The sequence below is a fragment of the Mesoplodon mirus genome (genome assembly GCF_964341445.2).
Source record: "Mesoplodon mirus genome assembly, contig: HAP1_SCAFFOLD_1140, whole genome shotgun sequence".
NCBI lineage: Eukaryota > Metazoa > Chordata > Mammalia > Artiodactyla > Ziphiidae > Mesoplodon > Mesoplodon mirus.
Window position 1 is genome coordinate 39,059 of NW_028294930.1, and position 8,301 is coordinate 47,359.

At 33.9% G+C, this 8,301-nt stretch overlaps 1 long non-coding RNA gene across 5 annotated transcripts in view; it reads left to right on the plus strand.

Annotated features, from left to right (window-relative positions):
- LOC309797865 overlaps window positions 1-6,301 on the plus strand; it is a 43,382-nt gene extending 37,081 nt beyond the window's left edge. For all 5 annotated transcript variants that reach the window (XR_014292832.1, XR_014292833.1, XR_014292834.1 and 2 more), the window contains one exon: window positions 6,216-6,301. This is a non-coding gene — a long non-coding RNA (uncharacterized lncRNA). The remainder of the gene's footprint in view (window positions 1-6,215) is intronic.
- Window positions 6,302-8,301: the final 2,000 nt, after the last annotated feature.

Genomic DNA, 8,301 nt, shown 5'->3' on the forward strand with positions numbered 1-8,301 from the left:
TGAAGGACCTCTTCAAATATTGTTTAGAAAAAAAAGATACCTGTTCATCCCTGTCCACCTCCCTTCATCCCCTTCCTTGTCCCTTCCCTCCTTTTTTTTATATCTTTATTGGAGTATAACTGCTTTTTAGTGTTGTGATCCCTTCCCTTCTTGAACAAATTAGTCCATTAAGTGAGGTAAAATAACCCTTTGTCAGCATGGGGGAGGTGGGCATTCAAGGAGCCACATGACTTGGCATTGGGTCTCAGAGTCTGAGAAAGGGGAGAGGATGTCTGCATAAGGGAGCCTGGAGTTGACTGCTGAAGTCTGATTCGTGTGAAAGGGCATCCACATGAGGAAGTGGCCTTGGCAACCACTCTGTACAGATAGTCATAACCCGTGCCAGGTGGAGAAAATGTGTGGATGGGAAAGTGGCAGCTACAAGAATTTACTTAAATACAGGAAGATTGATCAAATAAGTAAGGATATTAACAATATGGTAATCAGTGTTATTTTAATATCTGTGGAGGGAGTTAAAATATGAAAAGGGCAAAAACTAGAATGAAAGGGTGTTGAAAGGGAATGGAGGATGTATTTTCAATATAGAGACATTATAAGAATAAACATAGACAATATGTATGCATATGTTTATGAATGTGTTTGTGAATATATGTAAATAGTTATGAATATATGTTTTCATATGTGTGTATGTATATATGTACATAAATCCCCTAGCCCTGCCTATTGAGAATACCTGGGACCACTACTTCCCAAGAGCAATGAATACACCTAGTGTCCAGATCTTGGTTTCTAAATACAGCTCTCCAACTGAAGGAATTAAAGCTCTTTGGAGAAATGGCTGATTCTAGAACCACTATAGGGAAAATAGAAGATGACTCTAGAACATATTATTGTTTCAAGAAGTAAGGGATCAGCCATAAAAAGAAATGAAATTGAGTTATTTGTAGTGAGGTGGATGGACCTAGAGTCTGTCATACAGAGTGACATCAGAAAGAGAAAGACAAATAGCGTATGCTAACACATATATATGGAATCTAAAAAAAAAAAAATGTCATGAAGAACCGAGGGGTAAAACAGGAATAAAGACACAGACCTACTAGAGAATGGCCTTGAGGATATGGGGAGGGGGAAGGGTAAGCTGTGACAAAGCGAGAGAGAGGCATGGACCTATATACCCTACCAAACGTAAAATAGATAGCTAGTGGGAAGCAGCTGCATAGCACAGGGAGATCAGCTTGGTGCTTTGTGACCACCTAGAGGGGTGGGGTAAGGAGGGTGGGAGGGAAGGAGATGCAAGAGGGAAGAGATATGAGGATGTATGTATATGTATAGCTGATTCACTTTGTTATAAAGCAGAAACTAACACCCCATTGTAAAGCAATTATACTCCAATAAAGATGTTTAAAAAAAAAAGAAGGGAGATATCACAGAATAATTGGGAAACATCAAAGGATATAGAAGCCAAACTGAAGGGGTTTCCACTGGACAAATCTTGAACAATCTAAGCCTCAAAACTAATAATGGTAGAAACATATTATAGTCAATTGAATAAAATAGGAGTCTATGAGTTCATACTGATTTAAATAATTAAATTGAATAAATTATGTTTGATGAGGAACAGGATATTTACATAATTACAAAGTGCCTTACCACAAAAATTATTAATAATGAAGGAGAAAAAAAATAACTTTACAATGGAGAAGACTGGGTGATACACCTTAATCAAATGAGTAAAATAATATTCCAGTAAGGTTACAAGTTAAAAGTTTGCCGAAATTGTTTGATAGGAAGCAGTGAGAAGAACAGAGCTTCACCACTGTGTTATTCCTGCCAACGACACATATCCTGAATAATCATGAGACAAATACAAACAGCTAAATCCTACAAAATAACTGATCCATATTCTTTAAAATTTTCTAGTTCATGAAATTCAAGGGAAGCCTGAGAAAATTTTCCAGATTAAAAAACTAAAGAGACAGGACAGCTAAATGCAACATGTGACACTGGGCTGATCCTTTTATTATGAAGGACATGATGGGGATAATTGACAAAACTTGAAAGGGGTCTGAGGATTAGTAGCTCTGTGGTCATGTGTCAGTGTTAATTTCCTGATTTTCATGATTATATTTGGATATATGTTTGTAGGAAATACTAGAGGATTTGGGGGAGACATTGCATTGTGTTGGCAACTACTCTCAAATGGTTTGGGAAATAAATTATTTTTATTGTCATTTCAATCTTTCTTTAATTTTCGAGATTGTTAAAAGAAGGCAAAGAAAGAGGAGAAGAGCCCTGAGTCAGGTAACCCTCCTTTTCCTGGCGACTCCCATAGTTAAAAGCTCAGTTTACAACGGTGGTCAGTTTTTCAGTCTATTTGTGCTAATTTCTGTTACTAACAACCTAGCATCTTATTTTCTATTTGAGGTTTTTGGATTTTTCCTAATTATGCTTTTGCTTTTTATTCTATCAAATGTCTATGAACTTGATAAAGTCCTCGGTATTAAAACAAAATCAGTGAGATTCATAAAAATAAAAATAAGTTCTTGGAGAAATTTATAAATTTCTACCTGCATTCAAATTGGAGTAAGTTGGCAAGAAATTTATAAGGGGAAAATACTATAAGGAGCACTCCCATTCAGAAACTCAAAATGGTTGCACGTGTTTATCCTGTAAGAGATCTGTGATGAAACAGCAGGGTGAAGGCTATATGTCCAAACTTAAATGCAATCTTTTAAATCACCTTTCATGTCAGGCCATGTAAGAACTGGGCAATTCAATAAGTAAATTAGAACAATTCTTTCAATAATTTCTTAGGTCAACACTTAGAATAATGGAAAACTTATCTTTAACTCCAAGAAATCTGGACAGTTATTAAAGCAAATGTGTTGTCCTACTGGCCTACACCTGGTTATAAACAGCAGTACGACTTCAGAAAACCCTGGACACTGAGTGGACCTTCTAAATATAGCTTTTTCTTTCTATAAAGGTGTTTTACAAGAATGCTATCTTTTGTGAAAATGTGGCCTTTATAAAGGGTACACTAAGGTGTGTGACTTTTAGACCTAGAAAAGATTTGAAATATTTTCTTAGCCTGGGAATCCAAATTTTAGAGGCATAGAAACAGAAACGCAATGAAATTAAATATTTTGCCCACCATCAAATGGCAAACAAGTAATAACGACAGCACTCAAGCCTCTGTCTTCTAAATCCATTGAATGCAGCATAAATAGATTGCAATAACTGCTGATTTTCATTGTCCTCAACACTACATTTCTTCTGTGCCTTATCCCTCTTCTTTTAAGAGGGATGACAACATTATCTGCAAACTTTATAACTATTTTTTTTTAATTTTGCTGTTTTGTAACTCACTTTTGAAAAATTCTGTTTCTATGTTGAAAATGTGTAAGGACATTTACCTTCCTTCTTGAAACAACTTTGCCTGCATTTATCACATTTTATTGTTGAACTGTTATGTAGCAATAAGTACAAAAGCACCTCTAGTAGAGGAGATAATGTCAGAGGCAACAAGGTGTGTGTATGGGGGGGCGGGGTTAGAGTTGACATACCTTAAGGGAGATGAGGAGAGAGGGAAGAGAATAGAAATTTTATTGATTTGAAAAAATATGATGGCAAGTTAGACAATGTTTGGCTAAACTTAATACAATATAGCTTTCCTTAACTTAAATTCCGGGTTAACTTCCACTGTTTACATTGCCACAGACTAGGGGATAAACAAAGCAAAAAGATTTTTGGTACTACCGTTTTGTGTTAATTTCATAAAGATTTCTACAAGACTTTTTAAAAATAAATTGAAAAACAAAAGTCTTGTCTTTAGCTTATTTTCCCTGCATGCTTGCACTTTAGTAAGTTGATAAATGACATTTAAACTCAATAGTTATGATTAATTCTGTCCCACCATTTTTAAAAGCCCTGGGGATTGTGTGCGCGTTCATGCGCACACCTTTACAACCAGTAAAATAAAGTTCTTGATCAAAAAATTATTATCATTTAGACTATTGAATAAAATCAGATATGATAGAGGGGCCAGCTGTTGGTAGGTTTAAAAGTCACCCTAGGTGATTAATTCGTGCAGCAGTGTTGCAGGTCTCTCTTTAGATGAAGCATTTAGAAGTATAACCAAGCATGGCTCTAGTTTCATATCTGAAACCTGTTTTATTTAGTTATTCGGCAAGTGCTTGCTCCATGTGTTTTTATAGTCTTTGGTTGTGCTATAAAAATGTCAAAATTATGAATTAACAGATATGCAAAAGTGAAATCCTAGAAGATAGGATAAACATGAAGTCCTCTAATTATCACTCAAATAAGTTTGGTTGACACAGAACTGGGAATCAGATAAAGACATTAATAATTCATAATGCTGAAATTAAAATCTTCTAGTTACAGTACAAAAGAAATCCTAATTTGTACCACAAGGTAATGAATTCAGTACTTTTCATTTGTTAAATATTTGCTTATTACCCTGCACTGTGCATATAACACTGTTCCAAAATTTGGAGGGCAAACAGGAAAAACAGAAACTCTACCTTCAAGTTGTGTATACTGCAGTCAGTGAAATTTCTCTACTTTGAGATCTTTTAATTCCTCAGCTCATTGTAACATTTTCTTCAGATGAATTGTTTTTTATTTGTTAAAACCAATGTTTAGCACTTGAAATAGTTTCTTCAATGTTCCTGATAGTGAAATAGAGTCAGCATGCTAATTTCCAATACTAATTATAGAGTTGATAGGAGAAATGCTCAAGATTGATAGTAAAGTGATTTCGATAATCTACAAAATGTCTTGAGGTTTCCCAGATAACAACTTGTCTCCCAGACAAAAATGTACTTATTATTTATATTCCAAGCTTATACAAATTTTTGTACTTTAATCATATAGCGATTTGACAACATCTTTTCATTCACATTTTAAGATATTTTGTTCAGTAAATTATCTCATTTTGAAACTATTGATTTATATATACATACTATGTAAATATTAGTATATATTTCTCAATGACTAGATTAGTGCTTTCTTAACTACTTAAATTTGTTTAATTCATATTGTTGTTCTTCAGCATTTCTTTTACTCACTGGAGCCTATCCTACTGACTTCAAAAAGCCTGAAAAATCTGAAAATCCCATTTAAAGTAACTGTATGGAAAATCTTTAAAATAACATACAATAATGGTAGAGAAGAAGAGTATTTAACATTGTGTTGAGATCATTCCATTAATAAAGAGATTAATCAATAATTCTAACAGTCAGACATATAATAAAAATGAAAAACAATCATAATACTGAGCAATGACATTTTCAATAAAGGGAGATATTAAATATTGTATAGGAAACTAGTATCTGCAAAGCAGATAAGTTGGCAATGATTATACATATATTTAAAATATGTTGAAACAGTCATAGACAGTTTTTCTTTTTGGCTGAAAAGAGGCATATTGCAGTGTTTAAGCACTACTTTAACTGGAATAGATATTTAGACACTATACAGAAAACACATGATTGCAGAAGAGCAGATATTAGCAGGTGTGTGAACGTGTATGTCTTTAATTAATGCATTTTCATTCATTCAAAAAGGAGAAGAATGCCAAATTTACTTTAAAGGTGGCATTGTGATATGTTAAAGTTCCATTCTTAGACTTTTGCTGCTGTTGCTGTTCCTTTAGTATTCACCAAAGAGTACCGTCCTGTCACTTATCCAAGTTAGAAATCTAGAAGCAATCCTAGGATTCTCATTATAGGGTCCCCTACCTTCATGCTCCCCGCTCAATAAGTAACAAATTCTTGGCTCTCCTATATAGGAAAGCTCTCTCCAATGTACGCCTGCTCTGTAACTCTCTGGGTCCAGCATCTCTGCCTCAGCCTCCCATTCAAGTCACTTCTAGTTCATTCTGTGCAGGGCCATTTTTAAACCTTCCTCAGTCCTAGGCAATTGCCCTTTTAGAAGCTTTACCCTAAATGTTATCAAATGCATTAATATGTGCCCAAGTCACATATCCAATATAATTTATAGATAACTATATGAAAGCTGAGTAACATTGCTGTTGTAGTAATATTAGTTGAAAAAATTAATTACACAAGTTTTGATCTCAATTTTGCAGATTTTTTTTTCATACCCTGGAGCCATTTTTTTCAGGTGTCAAACAATTTTCTAAGTCCTTCTCAAACTCCTAGTCCCTAGTGAGTGTGCTTTTACTGTCACAGGGTTGAACAGCTCAGACAGCAAGATGTCTGAAGATGAAGACCATCACATGGATGAGTAAATCAGATACGTGGAAGATGGAATGCAAAGTGTTTGTAGAAAAAAATACACAAATCAAGGAAGAAATTGCAGTGTCAATTAATATGATGTATATCAGATGATAGTATTAAAAAGCCAGGTTAAAATAAAATAACTTAATAATGTACATATTTGTCAGATTGTTCACTAGTGATATACTGCTCAGTGTAAGGTGAGAACCACAGATATTATCTTCTGGAAAAAAACCCTTTAAGCCCTAACAGATTCAGTTTATAAATTTCCTCTCTAATAAATGAGGAATAAAATAATTTACAATAAATTAATTATTTCCTCTTCTGAAGGTACTAATACTACAAATTCAGTCAGAAGATGGATCAAGTTTTTCGTACATTTCTCTCATTTCACATTTTTTAAATAAATGAGACTATATTTTGTCTAATGACTACCAGAACAACTATCTGGAAACTGTGCCTTCATTATATGTGAGACAGTATTTTAGGAGATATAGATGTATATTTAGATGGAGATATAAATACATAGCATATATACACAATATTTAATAAGACACAGGAAATGTGGGATAGCTCCAGACTGCTACACCCTATGTTCTGAGCTGCTCCGAAATGCAGTTCCTTTTTTATTTTCTTAACATCTTTATTGGAGTATAATTGCTTTACAATAGTGTGTTAGTTTCTGCTTTATAACAAAGTGAATCAGTTATACATATACACATGTTCCCATATCACTTCCCTCTTGCGTCTCCCTCCATCCCACCCTCCCTATCCCACCCCTCTAGGTGGTCACAAAGCACCCAGCTGATCTCCCTGTGCTATGTGGCTGCTTCCCACTAGCTATCTGTTCTAATGGGAGTTCTCTGGGCACAAAGAGCAGTATTTTCTGTAATGAGATTAGAAGAAAGGATTTGCTAATAATTGCTTCTATAGCAACTAAAAATCTTGGAATCTCACCTTTCAGCATTTTGAAAATCTTAAAGGGGATGTTGTCAGTAACAGAAAAATTGAAGAATGATAATGTATTCAAATTACTCATTCTTTAAATTCATCTGCCCATTCGCCTTTTAAATTGATTCATGCTTCTCAGAAAATAAAATATGCTAATCCATATATCATTTTTCCACTGCGTAGAGCAACTACATCTAAAAAAAATACTATTTTACTTTCCTTTACTATATTCCTCCACAACTTGTGTTGTACTTTCACATCTTCTTTTCATTCTGCTAGTGAGATATATATACATATATGTATATATACACATAATATTTAGATTTTAGATATTTGCATTATGCAGGGCAATCCATAAGATGGATAGATGCTTAATATTAATACCATTGAATACAATTTTCATAATTTTATACTTTAATTATTTTTGAAAGGGTAAAGCAAGGGTAAAGCAAATTCGAAATGAAAAAAGGTGACCAAGCTGGCATTTTTCATTTCAGACTTTATATTTGGACTACTCAGTGGGACAGATTATAATAACAGAATTTTGCTTTTGCAGGGAGGTCAATCTTTGCTTCTGCATTGCCTCATCTCTTTTAATCCCATCCAGTTTATTTTTCATCTCAGAAACTATATTTTTCATCTCTAGGAACTCAATTTGGGTTATTTTTATATCCTCTATATGTCTATTTAAGATGTTGATGCTTTCCTTTAACCTTTTTGAACCTATGAAAATTAGTTATAATAACTGTTTGAATGTCTTTGTTTACTGATTGTACCATTTTTCAGTGTCTTTTCATTAATTAATCTTTCTCCTTGTTATGGGTTATATTTTCCTTTGTCTTTGCATCCCTGGTAATTCTAGATTGCATGTCAGATATTGTGAATTTTACTTTACTGATTGCAGGGCGTTTTTGTATTTTTTTAAATATTTGTAACTTTGCTCAAAGAGGTAGTTAAGAAATAGTTTGATCACTTTGAGGCTTCCTTGTAAGCCTTATTAGGCTGCAACTGAAACAATTTAGTCTAGGGCTAATTTGGTCCCACTACCAAGGCTATACCCATTGAATACTCTGTGTATTGAATACTC